This window comes from Saccopteryx leptura, chromosome 4, assembly GCF_036850995.1.
Source record: "Saccopteryx leptura isolate mSacLep1 chromosome 4, mSacLep1_pri_phased_curated, whole genome shotgun sequence".
Lineage (NCBI taxonomy): Eukaryota > Metazoa > Chordata > Mammalia > Chiroptera > Emballonuridae > Saccopteryx > Saccopteryx leptura.
In genome coordinates, this window is record NC_089506.1 from 76,882,876 (window position 1) to 76,901,348 (window position 18,473).

General features: G+C 37.7%; 1 long non-coding RNA gene across 1 annotated transcript in view; it reads left to right on the forward strand.

Annotated features, from left to right (window-relative positions):
* Nucleotides 1-18,473, forward strand: part of LOC136404393 (uncharacterized) — a 135,710-nt gene that overhangs the window by 105,932 nt on the left and 11,305 nt on the right. The window contains exon 3 of the long non-coding RNA XR_010751240.1: nt 12,844-12,966. This is a non-coding gene — a long non-coding RNA (uncharacterized lncRNA). The remainder of the gene's footprint in view (nt 1-12,843; nt 12,967-18,473) is intronic.

Genomic DNA, 18,473 nt, shown 5'->3' on the forward strand with positions numbered 1-18,473 from the left:
CTCTCCTTGGCCACTGGCTGTGTTTTATGGAGGATTTTAGCTCACTTAGGATTGCTCTTCCCTTAGCTCTGTCACTAATGTCCACAAAGATAATCTGTCCATTACCATGGTCTCCCATCGTCGTAAACTGCTCCTCTGATCCCATGTCCTTCTCTAGCCACCACTTTGTTTTCAGATTTCCTTCACAGCATCTCATCTCACAGGAACTTTCTAGAGTTGGTGTCTTCATTCCTCACCCCCAATTCTATCCTCAACCCTCTTCAAACAAAAGAAAGTGGCATGGCATTCTCAAGTCATTAATGAGTCTTGTGCTTCCAAAAGCAGTGATCTCTCTGTCTTCATCTTACTTGTCATTTGAGCAGCTGTTCACTCCCCCTTAAAACAAAACAAAAAACCATTTTTTCTAGGTTTCTATGGCACCACCTTCTCCTGGTTTCTTCCTACTTCCCTGCCACTTATTCTCTCCTCCCCCTCGGCCCAATCGCTAGGTATCCGAGCACTCCGTGCTAGTCCCGATTCCGGAGCCCTGTCCTCTTCACCGTCTGCGCTCACTGCTGCACTGATTTCCCAGTTTAGATCCCAGAGAGTGGATCTAAACGCCACTTACATCCCTCTGAGTAGTACAAACGTTCACATACATCCTCGTGCCTCCTGACCATCCAGAGTACGATTGATTTATTTTTAAAAATGTGTAAGGCAACATTTTAAAAAGGCAAATGTATGTTCTTCTTGTTTCCATAAATTGGTTATCAAACAAACATGATTTTAAGTGAATAAAACTAGAACTGGGACTAAATTCATTTCTTGAAAAACAAAAAACAAAAATACAACTCTCTCCCGGGATCAGCAAGTATGAAAAAGACTCACTACTCAAAGGGATATACATGTGATTCCAAAATGTATATCTTCACCCGTTCAATTTTCCCAGATCTCTGGATGCATGTCTATCTGTATTAGTTTCCTGGGGTGTTGTAACAAGGCAGCACAAATCAGGTGACGTAACAGCAGAAAGTTAATGTCTCTCAATTGTGAAGTGCAGAGTCCAAAACCACCTCAGCAGAGTTCCTCAGAGTTAGGCCTGTGAGTGAGACCTACTGCATTTCTCTCCTGTCTCCTGGTAACTTCAGACATCCTTTGGTTTATAAAATGGTATTCTCCCTATCTTCACATTACCTTCCCTTTATGGGTGTCTCTATGTCCAAACTTCCCCTTTTTATACACACACATTCACTGAATTAAGGTATACCTCATCTTAACTTGATCATCTGCAAAGAACCTATTTCCAAATAAGGTCACATTTACAAGTATCTGGGGCTAAGACTTCAAATCTTCTACAAAGATACAATTCAAGCCAAAACATCATCTGACACTGCTTGGATGGGAATGTCAAACACTATGCCCACAATAGAAATCTTGATTGATGCCTCCACCAACCAAGTTTTTCTTTAGGCTTATTTACTTTAACAACTGTTACCGTCTGCTATCATAGGTTTCATTCTTGACAATTTTTTTTTCCTCACACTCACAGCCAATATCTCAGTAAATTAACTTAGCTCCATTATACATTCTAAATATGCCCACTTCTCTCTCTCCACCACTACCATATTGAGCCATGCTATTTTTATGTCCCACTTGGACCAGTGGTGGGATTCAGCCTGTTCGTACCTGTTTGGCAGAACCTATATCTAATTTTTTGTTGAGTTTGGCAAACCAGTTGTTAAAATGGCACTTGTAATCAGGGTTCTCTCTAAGGTGGGTTTCTGAGCAGCTGCCCAATGGAAATCACAAATTTACATTCCTTACTCTTTTTTAACATTCATCTGCACAACAGTGTATTCTAAGCGCCCATAGTATTGTTCATTCTGTCCATAGGTGAAAAAAATTGCAAGAGAGGATGCCAATCAAGAAGCAATACAAAAATCGGTCCTGGCTGGTTGACTCAGTGGTCGAGCGTGGCCTGGCGTGCGGGAGTCCCGGGTTCGATTCCCGGCCAGGGCACACAGAAGCGCCCATCTGCTTCTCCACCCCTCCCCCTCTCCTTCCTCTCTGTCTCTCTCTTCCCCTCCCGCAGCCGAGGCTCCATTGGAGCAAAGATGGCCCGGGCGCTGAGGATGGCTCTGGGGCCTCTGCTTCAGGCACTAGAATGGCTCTGATTGTGGCAGAGTGATGCCCCAAGATGGGCAGAGCATCTCCCCCTGGTGGGCATGCCGGGTGGATCCCGGTCGGGTGCATGCGGGAGTCTGTCTGACTGCCCCCCCCCCCCCCCGTTTCCAACTTCAGAAAAATACAAAAAAAAAAAAAAGCAGCAATACAAAAATATTTTAAAGAACAGTTTTATTGATTTTTGTCAGATATTATTTAATATTTTTATTAATATTTTGAAACTCTTAAAACAATCTAGTTTTGTATACCTCTTTTATTGTTCTTATTTAAGTATTAAATGCATAAAATAATAAACTACCTTTCAGTATATTGTTTTTTTATAGTTAAAATGGTCATTAGGGCCTGACCTGTGGTGGCACAGTGGATAAAGTGTCAACCTGGAACGCTGAGGTCGCTGGTTCAAAACCCTGGGTTTGCCTGGTCAAGGCACATATGGGAGTTGATGCTTCCTGCTCCTCTGCCTTTGCGCGCACTCTCTCTCTCTCTCTCTCTCTCTCTCTCTCTCTCCACTCTAAAGTGAATAAATAAATAAATAAAAATTTTTTTAAATGGTCATTAGGGTGAAGAACCAGTTGTTAAATTATTTGAATCCCACCACTGACTTGGACCACTGAAATAGACACCTATTTCCATTCCTGTCTCTCCCACTACACTCCACCACAATCAACTTTTACCTTAAATTTTGTTTATTTTTGGTCAAAGTAATGCACACAATATTTTTAAAATATACAATAGTATTTAAAACCTCAGTGAAAAAATAGCAGTTCTTTATCTGATTCCTTATTGCCCCTTATTTTCTTATTTTATTTTCTGTTGTTGACCTCTACATTTCTAAATGTTATGACTTCTATTTCTTGGTTTACGAATTTAGATATTACCTATTGACTTCCTTTTATGGCTGGTGGAGATTTAGCTCTTCTATACCAACATTCCCCACTTCTACTCTTCCATTTCTCTCAGAATAGTAATATATTCTATTATCAAACAAGGTATCAGGATTTTCATTATTTTGTTCATTTAAATCTTTTTATATTCTAGAGCTAGGTAGTATTTTTGTGTGCATGTGTGTGTTTTACTTGTGGGTATGAGTAAGATTTTGAGACCTGACAGACCCAAAAGCCTGAAAATAATTTTATTTTACCATCAGACTTAATAATTTGGCTGTCTACAAAATTCTAGGTTAAAAATAATTTTCTTTGGTACTCTATCAGCATTCCTCCGCTGCCTATTTTCAGTGGCATGATTACTTTTGAAAAGTTGACTAGTATGTTAAACATTATTCCTTTGTAAACTGTTTATCTCACCCCTCTAAAAATTTATTTACCATAGTGCTTTTATATGTCTTGATGGTGTATATTGAAATAGATCTGTTTTGTTCATTCTCTTAAGAATTTATTTTAATCTAAAATTTTGTGTCCTCTAATTAGAAGAAATGTTTTAATATTATTATATCTCTCATAATATCTTCTACTATCTTTTCTTAGCTGTCTGTAATTTTCTGAGATGTTATTCACCCTAATCCTCTAAGTCTTGTCCTTTCTCTTCTTTTTTTCATTATTGTGTTTTTTGTTCTACATTTTGGAATATTTTTTTCAACTGTTTTTTGTATTTTTTATTTTAACTATTTTTTTTTACCTTTATTGGTTTCTTTCTTACAGTTTCCAGACTCCTTATTAGATATGCAATATCTTACCTTTCTAATGATATTAAAGATTTTTTTAAAAAAATAATTATGCTCTTTCTTGATTTATCTGTTTCCTCCAGCATTTTCTCTTGTTTACTTTGATTTCTCTTTACTATACTGGAGGTTATTTTTAACTAATTGTTATTATCTCTATTTTATATTTAATAGTCTTTGGAAGCCATATTGAGTCCATGGTCAGGACTGATCAAGTGGTGGGCTTTACTGCAGGCTTAATAGTCAGAGCATTATGTAAAAGTATGCTCTGGGGCTTTGCATTTCCTTTTGATAAAAACCATTTTTTAGTTTCTTGCCTCCAGAGTTTGACAAAAATTCACGCAATGGGCAAGTAAAAGGGGGTGGGAATTACCCTGCTTGACTTGCTTGGTTTAGATTAATTTTTTATTATTATCTCCAAGCTATGCATATCTGTCCTTTAGACTACCATATTCCCATGATTCCTTTATCGCTCAAGTTCAAATTCTCTATAGAATACATGTTCCTTTTCCTGATCCAGAGGTCATTACCTTGATGCCTGACTCGGCATGGGCATCGGCATATACAAACTTCCACCCCACCCCTTTATTTCTAGGCCTTAGCCCACCCCACTCTCCATGTTACCTCATAACTTCAAGTCCTAAAGAGTAGAGCTGACTCACTCCTCTTTGGTATTCTCTAAAAATGCTTTAGGTTATAATTTCCTGCTTCTGCCTAAATCAGTTATCATTCTTCCATCCATCTGCTTTCATTTTCCAAAAATATGTGGTAATGCTCTAGCTTCTGCTGTCTCCTCTCCTTTTATCATTGTTCTTAAAGTTTCATGCCTTTTCTACTCCTTTACTATTATTTCAGCAAAGTCCTTGTAATAAAAGAATACTACATGTGGTTAACTGGTCATCCTTCACATCTTTAACCAAAATAGTGACTGGGTGTTTAAAATGCTCCAATGAATTTTTATCACATCAGAGAGAAAATCCAAGATGGCTTCAAGACCCCACGTGATCCTGAATGTCTTTCCTCCATCACTTACCTCTCCTCCCCTTTCACTTGCTGCAATCGAGCACACTGACTTTCCTGTTGCTTCAAGGTTATTCTCAAATCTCCACATGGCTTGTTTCTTTCTATTATTCAGATCTCAGCTCAGATACCAACTCTCAGAAAAATTTTCCTGACTTTCCTAACCCAAAATACTGCCCCCTCAGGGCACTTTATTATATCAATTTGTTTTATTTTTTAAAATTTTCTCCAGCTGAAATTATCTTGTATATTTATGTGTTAACAAATATATCATTTTTACCCTCCTCACTAGAATGTCAACCTCATAGTGCAACAGCTCGATCAAGCTTATTCATTGCAGTGTTCCTGATAACACACTAGAGATACTCAATAAGTACTTACTAAATTATAAATCCTCAATGTTACTGTTCCCATTTACGAAACTGGACAAAATATACTTATCTCCTCTGATACAACAAAGAAATTTTGGAGAACCTTAAAAGAATGTGTCTAAAAGCTTTACTCCAAAATTTAAGATATTGTAACTTTAAAGCATTTTAATTTTTGTTCAGATTTAAAAAGCTGCTGCATAGACAACTGATGGGACCTGAAACCCTTCTGAATTACTCCCACTCACCCATCATTCCTACTACTGCCAATTTATTTATTCAATCAACAAGTGATTTATTGAGCTATTACTATGTCAGGTACTGTGCTAACTGAATATATCAATTTGAGACAGACATCATTTCTGAACTTCCCTACCAGTAAGATAAGCAGATAAAGAATAATAAATAACCCGACAAAGAAAGAAAGTTATAATAAATTTTAATAAGTCTCAGGATAAAATAAGTAAATAAGCATAGGTGAGGACCAACTTTAGATAGAGTAATCAGGGAGGATCTCTTTGAGAAGATATCAATATTCTCATAAAGAGGAGATAAATCATCTCACCAGTCACTCTCCATCTCTTGGAAATATATGGTCTCTGGTCCACTCACATGCCCCTTTCATTCTTTGTAACTGAAAGACAAACTGTAAAAGTTCCACCACCAACGTATCATTTATATAATGTAGTGTTTGGGGGGAAGGGTGGCCCTGGAGAGGAACTAAAATATGCAAATATATGCATAACAAAACCGAGAAAAAATATGCATAGCATATAGTCCTTGTTTCTGCAGCTGGTCATGAAGCATACAGTTTTCTTTTTTGCAGCTGATTTCAGGTTCCCTTTGCCCTCCACCAGCACTTCAACTGCTCTCCATTCTTAGGTTCTTGACATGGTAGGGTGCTCCACACACCCTTTTCCCTGAAGGCTCTGAGCCAATAGTGTTCTTGTCTGTGTTCAGTTGCTGTCTTCTTCCATGAACTTTAACTCCTAAATGATAAAAGTGCTAAGAAGTGCCTCTGCAAATACGCTGGGTTCCAAAGATACTGCTTTTTGCACCTATTTTTATAGAAATGACCTTATTGCCCTGGGTAATCAGGACCAATTACCAATACACTATCACTGAGTTACTGCATCACTCAATATATTAAAGTCTTCTGTGTTTGCTGTGGACAAGGAGAAAACTAGAGATGTGGGTCAGGGACCCAATATTTGGAAAAAGAATCAGGGTAGTGTATGTTATGAAAACCAAGAGAGAAGTGAGTGGTTAGAACTATCTCAGTCCTATACACTTCACGCATAAGACTGAGAACAGAACCACAGATTCAGTGACTTCTAAGAGAAGGATTTCACAGAAGAGGTGAAGGCAGGAGACAGATTTTGGAGAGTTAAGGAATGCAAGCAGGTTAAGAGGTGAAAGCAAGGGTACAGTTTGGAGGTGGGGGACTGGGCTTAGTAGATTATTAGTCATTCAAAATTATTGTCATGCCTGACCTGTGGTGGTGCAGTGGGATAAAGCATCGACCTGGAAAGCGGAGGTTGCTGGTTCGAAACCTTGGGCTTCCCCGGTCAAGGCACATATGGGAGTTGATGCTTCTTGCTCCTCCCCTTTCTCTCTCTCTCTCCCCCCCCTCTAAATATCAACAAATAAAAATTAAAAAAATAAGTAATAAATAAAAAAACTAAAAAAAAAAACCAAAATTATTGTCAGGGAAGAGAAGAAAAGAGGGCAAGGCAGGTGAGAAAATGGTGATCATAAATTTAAAGTATTTCAGTCTACCCTTTTGGGTAATTCTCTCTAGCCCTACTCTGCTCCCCTGCATAGATATTCTCTAGTGAGAGGAAATATTCCTTTTACATTGCTTTTCTCTGTCTCTCTCTCTTCCTCTCCAACTTTTCCTCTCTCTTCTCTCCTTACACCATTTCTCTCTCTATTGCTGATTTCATTGTACTTCCCAACTTGAGTTATACATCTACAGATGACTCCTATAAGCCTGTGGTTCTCAGCATGGGCCCAGTCCACACCTGCTGAATGAGAGGCTCTGAGAGGAGCCTAGCTATGTGTTAAGTGCTAAGGTGATTCTGATGCATGTTAAAACTTGATAACCACTGCCATAAGCTACATCCTAATTTCTCTGCCTTCTTCCAAGCTCAAGGTCTGGCACTCCCTGTGAACCAGACATGGCTCTCTTGGCATCTTATTTGGTATTACCTTCCGCTTTCCAAAGCCCCCAATTCTTATTTCCCCAATAGCCTTATTGTTCACTATTCCTCATTTGAAGTTTTTTTTCAAATTTCTTCATCATCTTAATCGCTTTTTATAGCATATTTAATTTTTCTATATCCCTTTTATAACAAAATTTGTTTAAAAAATAATTTTAATGCTCTGTATATGGCGTGACCAGTAAAAATTTATTCACTGTCATTTGTATTTCTTCTTGTGTCAACCATCTTTGCCAATTTAACCACTTAAGGTTTTTGTATTTTTATAAACATTAAAGCTCTTTATGTACTGGAGGCATGAATTCTGTTAATTATATTTATTACAAATATGTCCTTGTTCTGTTAGTTTTTAAAGTTTTCTTTTACTGTTTTTATTGTAATAAGTAAAAGTCAATAGTGTAATATATAATAAATCATAGATAAATGTGTGACTTTGTTCCTGTAATATTTTGCATTGTTCAGTAATTAGAAATTATCATTTCTAAAGAATTGAAATAAATTCTATGTTGTGATTTCTAGAGTTTTTCCATAGCTTAAAAAATAAGTAACACTTTCCCTGGTTCATTTTGGTATAAAGTATCCATAAGGTTTATTATACCTAAAATACTTATTAGTTAATGATTACTTTCCCAGCTGCTTTATTAAACTTCATTTTTCAGAGTCAGTAGAGTGTAAAGGTTTCTAGAGTGTGATTTCTAGAGTTTTTCCATAGCTTAAAAAATAAGTAACACTTTCCCTGGTTCCTTATGGTATAAAGTATCCATAAGGTTTATTATACCTAAAATACTTATTAGTTAATGATTACTTTCCCAGCTGCTTTATTAAACTTCATTTTTCAGAGTCAGTAGAGTGTAAAGGTTAAGATGTGGCTCTGGAGCCCCATGGTCTAGATTTAATACTAGCTTCAGCGCTGGAGGATATTGGTAAAGTTACTTCAACTTTCAGCTCCTTCCTCTCTATGTGGAACACATGAATTTAACTGCCAGCACATCGAATGTGATCAGTAATGTTAGCTATCTTCCATTTCAGAATTCATTAGCTTCCTTTTCCTCTTTTGTTGTGAATCAACACACACTGATTTTTAGTAGCATTATATTATTTTTAACTATTGTGAATTTTCAGATGCAAGCTGTTTTAAAGTGGTTTTGTCTCAACCCCATTTTCCAGAAAATCATATATAAAATGCATATGTTGTACCTGACTCCTTTGACCATGTAGCAAGGAGCTTAGTAGGTAAAAAATAACTTGAAAGAAGAAATAAGGAAGAGTTTAGAAGACACCAGTCCAGTCAGGTGGGCCTTGGCAGATGGCAACATGAATGTGATACTTACACAGGGAAGCCAGTAGGGGACAAAGGTAGAGTTTTAGTTTGGAGGGGAGGGGAGAAGGAAGACAGAGGTAGAATTTTAAATAGGGGAGAAGAAGACAGTTGAGTTTATGGGGTGTTACAGGACAGGATCTATGTAAGAAGAAAGTGAAGAGGCAAGAAAGGCAAAGAATAGAACAATAAATCATGTAAAAGAGAGCTAAACCACTGCCTACATATCTCCTTATCTTTATAGCGACTGGAAACGGGTCCAGCTAAATCTCTCAGCACTCAATAAGTAGGCTTAGCTCACACACAGCCAATGATGAGAGAGCTAGACAGTAAAACACATATCTCTACTTTTAGTGCTAAGTTCTATTCTATTTTGCCTAAGTGTTTAAATGCAAAGTTAGTGATACATTTTTTTTCTATTGGCTGGATATTCAAGTTATTATGTTTTGCTCTAAAATGTTGGAACTACTTTTTATTGATGCCTCCAAATATTTCTCAATATATATTTACATGAATTTTTAAAGTCATTTATATTATCTCAAACTTACCTAAAGCCCCTTGACCATTATTTCAGCATACTCAATCATTTTGGCGTTATTCCACATTTGAAATTATGATTTGTGTTTCTCAATAGATTTCTGCTCAAATTACATCTTGACTCCTAACTTTTATTTTACATTACCTAAGAGCACATACTGTTACCTTCAGAGGGGTAGATGCATATTGCATTGAAGAGCTATGCTAGGCCTGATTCGTGAGTTTGCCTTAAAGCCGATTTATGCCACTTAAAGTAATCCAGTATGCGCCCTGGTAATTGAAATCCTTCCATTACCCTCACTCCAGCCCATTTAAATATTTCTCTTTCAAGTACAATTACGTCAGGAGGTGAGCCAAATGCTTTGGGAAAGACATGGGCATTTCCAACAAGAGGGCTTTTGGCTGCCCACCAAAAACTTGGTGTTTATAAATGTAAGTCCAACTTTTTTCCTGCAAGTCTCCCATTTGCAAAGAGCACTACCAACCCTCCTCCTCATTCTAGGAGAATGATTGGGACTTGGGTTGACCAATGCTCGTGGTGGCAAACACTAAGAGAAGGTTAACTTGGATTTTGTAATTACTTGACTTTTTTGCTACAAGAAAACTCACCCTCCAACGCTTGCTTCTTGGCCTCAGTCTGCAATCAAAGCCTTTTACAGCACGGGAAGCAGCGTCATGTGTTTTTCAAATCTTAAACCTCATAGACGCAATTTTTAATTTGAGTACAAGCTCACTCCTTAATTACAAGATTGAATATAAACGTTTTTGTATATTAATAAAACTAACAAATTTCTATGCAAAAGCATCAGTAATTATTTTTTTAATGTGCTTAGACAGATATTTATTTGGTATTTATGTACGAGAATGCTGCTGGACCATGGCGTGCAAACTAAATAATTCAATAAAAAACATAGAGAAAACTTATGATTCTTTATTCTAATAACTGTTTTATGAAAAGCTTTTCATTTAACTCTCAAAAATGACTCACAAACTGACACTTGGATGATGCAACACAGTTATATTTAACTCTAGAACTCTCCTCAAATGCCAGGTTTCAAGTCTGCCACTAAGTAAATGTCCTTTTGGGGGCTCATTATGACTAGTCATGTCTTCCCTCAAAACAAAACTATTATGCATGTTCATTTCCTTTCTTCTCTTGGCTTTTGGCTGTCAGATTTACACCTCTTCCAAGCCATGCTACCTTGGCCTGTAGCAGCAATATCACACCCAAGCACAGGCAGCCCAAGCCTGACAGACTTTGCCAGACAGTACCTAACAAATGTTTTCTTATGTGATCGATCCAGTCAAGACATAGTCCAAAATAGGATTATAGATGAGGTTTATAATGAGCTACTGGAAGAATTATAAATAAATCAGTGATTGAAATCCTTGATTAATAATAGACCAAATTTATTGAATACAGAGAAGCTACATACAGCCAGATCACATAGACTGCCCCCCCAGTGCCAGCCCAAGGATTTGAGACAAGAGGAGTGAGGCTGTGTTGCTCCTTGGCAAAGCCTAAAAGTTAGTCAACAACAGCAGGTTTGTTATACATGAAGATAGCATTACAGCAGTCGTCATGATCTCTGCGCCCAGAGATTTAGTTAGAATCCCTACTGAAAATGCCTTAATTTCTCAGCCATAACCATCCCTCCCAAAGACGCACATTTATTAAAACACAAATAATCTTTCAGAGACAGGGTACCAAAATGCCTCAGTCTGCTTGATTTTACTAGAAAGATCGATATATAGTAGCAGGAAGCCAAACGGCTTCCATTTGTACATAAATGGAAGAAATAAGCATTGTGTTTGTCTGCCTGTGTTTCATGGGCACTAACATTTGTATTAAAATTACCCTTTAGGCTTTAGAAAAAGAGTCTTAAATGTTCTGGTAGTTTCACATTTGTGAGGTATCTGACATCTAAAATCATAAAGTTAACACTTTTAGCTCAACTAACAGTAAGTAACAAAGCATGTCCTTATTGTGAACAATATAGTGTGTGCGTGCATGTGCACACGTGTGTGTGGAGAGATAGAAAGAGGCAGACAGATGGGCTTTCGCTTATATACAGTATTAACGGGCACAGAAATCTCAGTCCAAAACTCCGAGGTATAATGCTGACAAACACTCCTTTAGTGGGTTCGAGCAGGTTATTTACTTTTTTTGTTGCTTCAGTCACAAATTTAAAATCCTAATACTAACACATCTTTCAAAATGCATATTCTCTAATTTAGTTTGAAACATTTCTGAAATATGGCCACATAAAATCTCTTCATATCTCAGCAGAACAATAGTAGGCCAAGCATGATAGTTAACCTAAAATGCAAAAAACAAGCGGTGGGGTTCAAGCAGTTAGGTTCAGAAAATAACTTTCTCAGTGTAGCCCACAAACAGAATCTCTTTGGATATTAAAATCTTTATGAATTTGTGGTATTGAAGGGCTCAGAGCTCAAATAAGTGAAATAATGTCAGAGTAGAAAATCTAATCCAATAAAACCTTATCATTGGAAAAGGAGGCCAGTGACCTGGGACTTAGTGTTTTGGGCTCTTCCCACTACAAGACTTGAACAGTAACTCGTGTCTCAGAGCCTGTGAGGCAGCCTCGTATCGAGATCTGGTGGGCCCAACTCTGCTCAGAGCCCAGAATCGCCTGCCCACTCCTTGGAGTCCAGGTGGCTCAGAATCTGGCCTACAAGTTTATTTGTTGGTCTTTTTTACTTTAAATTTTGTGAATCAAAATTATATTTTTGTCATTATTAGGAGAAATTGTGTCTTTCCAAGAAAGTTCATTCCAGAAGTAATTATTAAAGCACATTCTCAAGACTTAAAAAAGAAATTCCTAATTTTAGAAAGATCCTTGTTCCGTGACCTATGGAATAATTTAAATCTCAGTTCCCAGAATGATGAACTGCCCTTCTCTGCTCTTTGGCAGTTTTATATAGAGACTGAAATACTGTGTTTGATCATTACACAGGAGCATTATTTATGAGGAAAAAAATCCACATCTTTTTTCTTTATTCTGTCTTCTTATTCCAGGGCTGAACCCTAACCCTGAGCACTGAGACGGGAGTTTTGTAATCTTCCTCAACAAAACTTCCATGAGGAAAATCTTGGAAAGATCATCAGGGAAATTGACCTTTTCTCAGAAAGCTGAAATGAAATAAAACTATAAAGCTAAACTATTTCAGTCAGGGCAGAGAGCACTTGGGACTAATTTGCAGAGGACACAGCCTTCCCTTGGCATCTGAGCGGGCTGGGTTCCAGGATCCCAGCAGATACCAAAACCCACAGATGCTCACATCCCTCATATAACATGTTGTTCCGTTTGCACATAACCAACACACACCCTTTGGTATCCTTTAAATTATCCCTAGATTATATATTATAATACTCACTATAATGTAAATTATTATGCTGTATTGTTCAGGAAATCATTTCAAGAAAAAAAGTCTCTATATATTCAGTATAGATACAACCGTTGTAGGCCTAACTACATAGTACATGTCAACAACACATAACTTTTCTGTTTTCAGATATTTTCAATCTCTGATTGGTTTAATCCACAAATGTGGAAACTGTGCATATGGAGGTATGAAGAATTGGCAACAATGTGAATCAGGTGGGGCAGCTGACCAAATCAAGACTCCGTGAATCAGGTGCACTGAACAGTCAAGGGCAAAACAATGTCCTTTTCTTGTGTGTTTTATCTGGGTCTATAACACGGTTCTGCAGGACAGAGGAACACATTGTAAATACCTTTCTTCATTCATTTACTTAATCATTTATTCTTTCATTTATTTTTGATGTGTATATACCCTCGACAAGCCCTATATGTGTGCTTCAGGTACAAAGATAGATACAAAATAGTCTTCATTTTTAACCCTTTGAGTAGTGAGTTTTTTTCATGCTTGCTGACCCCTGGGAGTTAGATTTTTTTTTTCAAAAAATAAAATTAGTTCCAGTTCCAGTTTTATTAACTTAAAATCATGTTTGTTTGATAACCAATTTATAGAAACAAGAAGAACACACATTTGCCTTTTATTAATGTTGCCTTGCACATTTTTTTTAAATTTTATTTATTCATTTTAGAGAGGAGAGAGAGAGGGGGAGAGAGAGAGAGAGAGACAGGGGGGAGGAGCTGGAAGCATCAACTCCCATATGTGCCTTGACCAGGCAAGCCCAGGGTTTCAAACCGGCGACCTCAGCATTTCCAGGTCGACGCTTTATCCACTGCACCACCACAGGTCAGGCGCCTTGCACATTTTAAAAATAAATCGATCGTACTCTGAATGGTCAGGAGGCATGAGGATGTACATGAACGTTCATACTATTCAAAAAGTTAATGTGCGCAGAGCCTATCTCAGGAATCTTATATGCCAATACAGTACAAAGAGGTGAATACAATAAAAAAGAAAGTTTTAGACTGATGAAGCCAAAGAGAAGAGGTGTACTTGATTCAACTTAGGGGAAAGAAGATGGTGTTTGAGCCAAGTCCTGAAGACAGCTGAGCTAAGCAGGCAAATAAAAAAAGTCAGGTGAAATAGAATTTCAAAATAGCGGGGAAATCTGGGTATGAGAGCCTATGATATGTGATGTCAATGATCATATCACTCCATATGGCCATAGCGTGGAACATATGAGCGTGGCAGGAAAGATGTGGCTGCCAAAGTAGACTGAGTTCCTATCCTAAAAGGATCTCTAGGACGCTCTACATGGTCTTCATCTGGCATTAAAGGTAACAGTGAACCCAAGAGCATTTTAAGCAAATCAGTGGGATGATTATATATATATTGTTTTATATTTTTTCATTTTTTGATTTTTATTTATTATATTATAATATGTAATAATTGCATAATTCATAGTATAGTTTTACTTTTTTGAATAATTTTTTAATTCAGTACATTCACATTTAAAAAAAAATCAAAACAATCAAAAAGGTATACAATGAATTATCTCATATTTATCTCTGCCCCCAAACATCTATTGTAAATATTTCTATCAGATAAGCACTTTTCTTAGTTGTTTACAAATACAAGCAAGTATAAGCATATTCTTATTTCTTTTTTTCTTACATAAAACTTAACTTAATCTCTGCCCAGTTCTACACCTGAATTTTTAAACCTTAATAATAATACATCCTACAGATTTTTTCATTTCAATGTATAAAAATCATCCTCCGTCTTGTATAAGTGTGTTGCAGTTATAAAAGAATACTTTCACTGTAATGTATAGAAGGACTGGGGAAATAGGAAGTTGCAGGAATCTAGGCAAGACATAAGGGCCTTGAAGAGCACTCGATCTGAGAGGCTGGAGAAATACCCTGGAGACAGAACCAACAAAATTTGGAAATAAATTAGGGAGAAGGCTGTGGGATGCTGACTAGAGTAATGGTGAAGCAGTGTTAGTGAAAAAGCATTTACTGAGGTAGAACTCAATAGAGGGGCAGGTCGGGATAGGAAGGACTAGAGGAAGATGATGAGCTGATTTATCAATGTGGAATTTGTGTATCCAGCCAGAGCTGTTCGGTAGTAAATATAATGCTCAGGAGAGAGGTGAGAGGTGGATAGTTTGGAATCATTGGAATATAGTTCATGATTAAAGCCTTGGACGTGGATGAAATCATCTAGCAAGACTAGAGAACAAGAAAACAAAAGCAGGTGAAGGTAAGAATCCCCTACATTTAATAAGCAATTGAAGGAAGTAAAATAGATACTGTAAATACTACATGACATTAAAGGTTAGAACAGGTGTTTGCCAGACCTTATTTCTATGGAGGTGCTCACACAGGCAGATGTTCACACATGGATACATGTAAATGCACACACCCAGTGTTGCATGGTCAGCAGTCGTGGGAATTCACAGTCTACGTTGCCTTACTAAAGGTAGTAACATCTTAGAGCCCATATTTGAGAAACAATATCCAAAGAGAAGAGGTGCACTTTTCAGAAAAGGACGGAAAGTACCACCTTTAGATGAGGAGATGACTCCAGCGTGGGCTCTGTTCTTTTGAAGACCCTTCACTAATTAATATCCAGATCCAAGGAAAGCTAAATATATACAATGTGAAACTTAACATGATCATGTACTTAAATCTGGAAAAGGTTATATTGGCGCCATCTTGCATTGATGTTGATTAGCCACGATATGTTAAAAAGAAATTTTTAAGTAAGTTGTATAGGAAACAATCCATGAAAAATAAGACTATGATGTTTAAAGAGTTTATAAATCAAATTTCAGGGAAATAATGCCAAATGCTTTCACTTGACTTTATTATTGAGTAACTCCTTGATTTGGCTGGTTGATTTCACCTGAGATTATTTGTATGTGTGTGTGCACACATGCCAAGGCTTTAAAATGAAAAGGTTTCTTGGTAATAAAATAAGAAAAATTATGTAATACAAGTTAGGGGCAAGTTCACAAGGAAAAAAGTAAGAAAGAGAGAGAGGAGAGAGAGAGAGAAAACAAGTTTTTAGAAGTTAAATATTTAACACAGAGAGTCAGTTGTCCTCCTACCATGCCACTAAGAACTCCTCTCACCATTCCTGCAACAGTAGAAAAATAAATACCACTTTCACCTAGATGTCCCTTGTGTTCACTGGGCAGACAGGCCTCATAACTATCACAGATTATTTGGGGCCTCAGAAAAAGAATCTCAAGATAACTGGATTTGCTTGGAACCCAAGATTTCCTGGGAAAGATCTTGAACTCAGACCATAACTGGGTTCAGGGTTAGAGTGCTGTGTGTAAATAATGCCCTTTCTCCTCCGAGGGTGAAATAATGGAACCTTGGAAGTAAACAGAGAACATTACTTGACTCCCATATCTGATGCCAGAGCCCAGGACTGTCCATCATTCACCTAGCAGCCCTCTTCCCCAGGGTCCCTGTGTGTTCTGCTTGACATAAATGAAAGGACTGTGTCACTGGGCCCAGACCGCTCTGCTGTGCGATCCACTGGTGCAGAGGAGAAAGGCAACAGTGACATCACGTCCAAAAAGCAACAGACTGGCCATGGGAAGGACGTGGAATGACAGCCACTGCTTCCGGCACTGGAGCTTCCATAATTAGACCCTTTCCTATGTCTCCAACAGAAAGACACTAGTCTATGCCAACAAGGTGGCCTAGGGGACACTTCCCTAACAAATAGCTGTCCTAAGGCCTCTCAGAGATATTTATAGAAGAGAACCTATGGAAAGTCAGGACATATGTATTATCAGTGGGTGAGTAAGCTCAGAGCATAAGGATGTGGGGCATTTACTACAAGTGAGATCATGTATTCACTGATCTGGCTGGACAGCTTGGTTGGTAAGAGCACTGTCCCAATACACAGAGGTTGCCGGTTAGATACCTGGTCAGGGCACATACAGACACAGACCAATGCTTCTCTCTCTGTCTCTCTCTCTCCCTCTTCTCCTCTCTTTAAAATCAATAAGTTTAAAAAAAGTTATATATTCATCAACTTGAGAAGCCAGTAACACATATTATATTACATAATATGGACACGAGCATATTGCATAATATACATGCATGCATATTACATAATACACTTTTTATTATGTATTATGGTGCTTTTTGCCATCTGGTCTCTTATTAAAATGGAAATTGTTTTTGAAATGTGTCCTTTAATTTTAATACTATTTCAAGGTAAATGTTTACTCTATGTGTTCCCATAAGACATTCATCCAGCTTATTTGTTAAGTGATTTCCATGTGTCAGGTACTACACAAGGCGCTCGTGAGCAAATCAGACCTGATCCCCACTCTGTGCACCTTATAATCAAGATTCACTCCAAATGCCGTTTTCACTCAGTATGTTTCATTGAAATCTGAAGGTTAAAGCACATTCGTTTCTGCCTGTTTATCTTATACACATAGGAGGAAATGCTTCCAGATTTTACTGCAGCAAAACACGTAATACCAAATGGTGAAAACAAGACCAGCTTCATGGCTGTATGACCTGTGCAGTCACCCACGGCCCACCACTTGTGTAATGCTCTGTTGTCACCATTTTAAAATGGGTAATCATTTTGAGCAAGGAGACCCTGCATTTTCATTTTGCACTGGGTCCAGCAAATTATGTAGCCTGTTTCGGGTCAGAACAGTTGGCTGCTCTGTGTATAGATGGTGTGTTGCTTGTGTAAATGGGTAAAGGGTTTGTGGGTAGGGCTGCCAGATTTAACAAATAAACATACAGACACCCAGTTCTAGTGTAAGTCCCAAATATTGCACAGGATATACTTATACTAAAAATAACTCTCCACTTTCTATAGGTAATTCAAATTTAATGAGGTGTCCTGTATTTTATCTGGCAAGGTTTCTTACAGGGTAAAGGTGGTTTTAAGCCTATGGTGCCACTGTAATTATTAGTACACATTCTTTCATTCTCCTCAGCGCCTTGTTTGTAAAATAAACTGTATGGTCACTCCAGGTAACGGCCTGAGAACAACCTGATGTATATGACAAATCTGTGGCCGAGAGTGCTTGGAGAACTTTGATGGCCGAGTTTCCTGTGCTCTTGGCTTTTAGAGAGACAGACAGCAATAAAGGCTCGGGAGGGTGACAGGAGAAAGGGGACAGCTAAATGTGGGCAGTGACAAAGGCTCTCATAGAGTTAAGTAGACTTTCCAGATTTAATCATTTTGAAAATTCTTTTTAATGTGTTATAGATCAAAAAAACAAAACGATCTCATATATCATGCCTAATTGCTCATGGATAAGCCCTGTAGAGGCTTTCTTTGAATGGACAAATTCAAGAAATAAAAGAGAATGTGAAAATCATCGAGGCATCTCAAAAGAGCTGAGTCATGGAGACTTTGCCAAAATCTTGGTTGTAGAACTTTTAACTTTGCCTTTTGGACTACCAGTAAATCATATGTTTAATTCCCTATACAGTTTTTCCTTTAGATAGTGGAATCATTTGACTATGACTCAGTGATGTTGTTAATAAATATAAATCCATAGACTACTGACTCAATTCTTAATCCTTGTATTCTGGCTTCTATTGCTACAAATTTCTTAACGTCGTTCTCTGAAAATCCCCCAATTTTTTTCATTGCCAAACTCAGCACTCATTCTTCAGTCGTAGCGTTGTTTCTCCTTCTTTGGCTTCTGTGCCACTCACTCGTCTCCATCTCCTGTTTTCCTCACTTTAAGTTCCTCTTCCCTT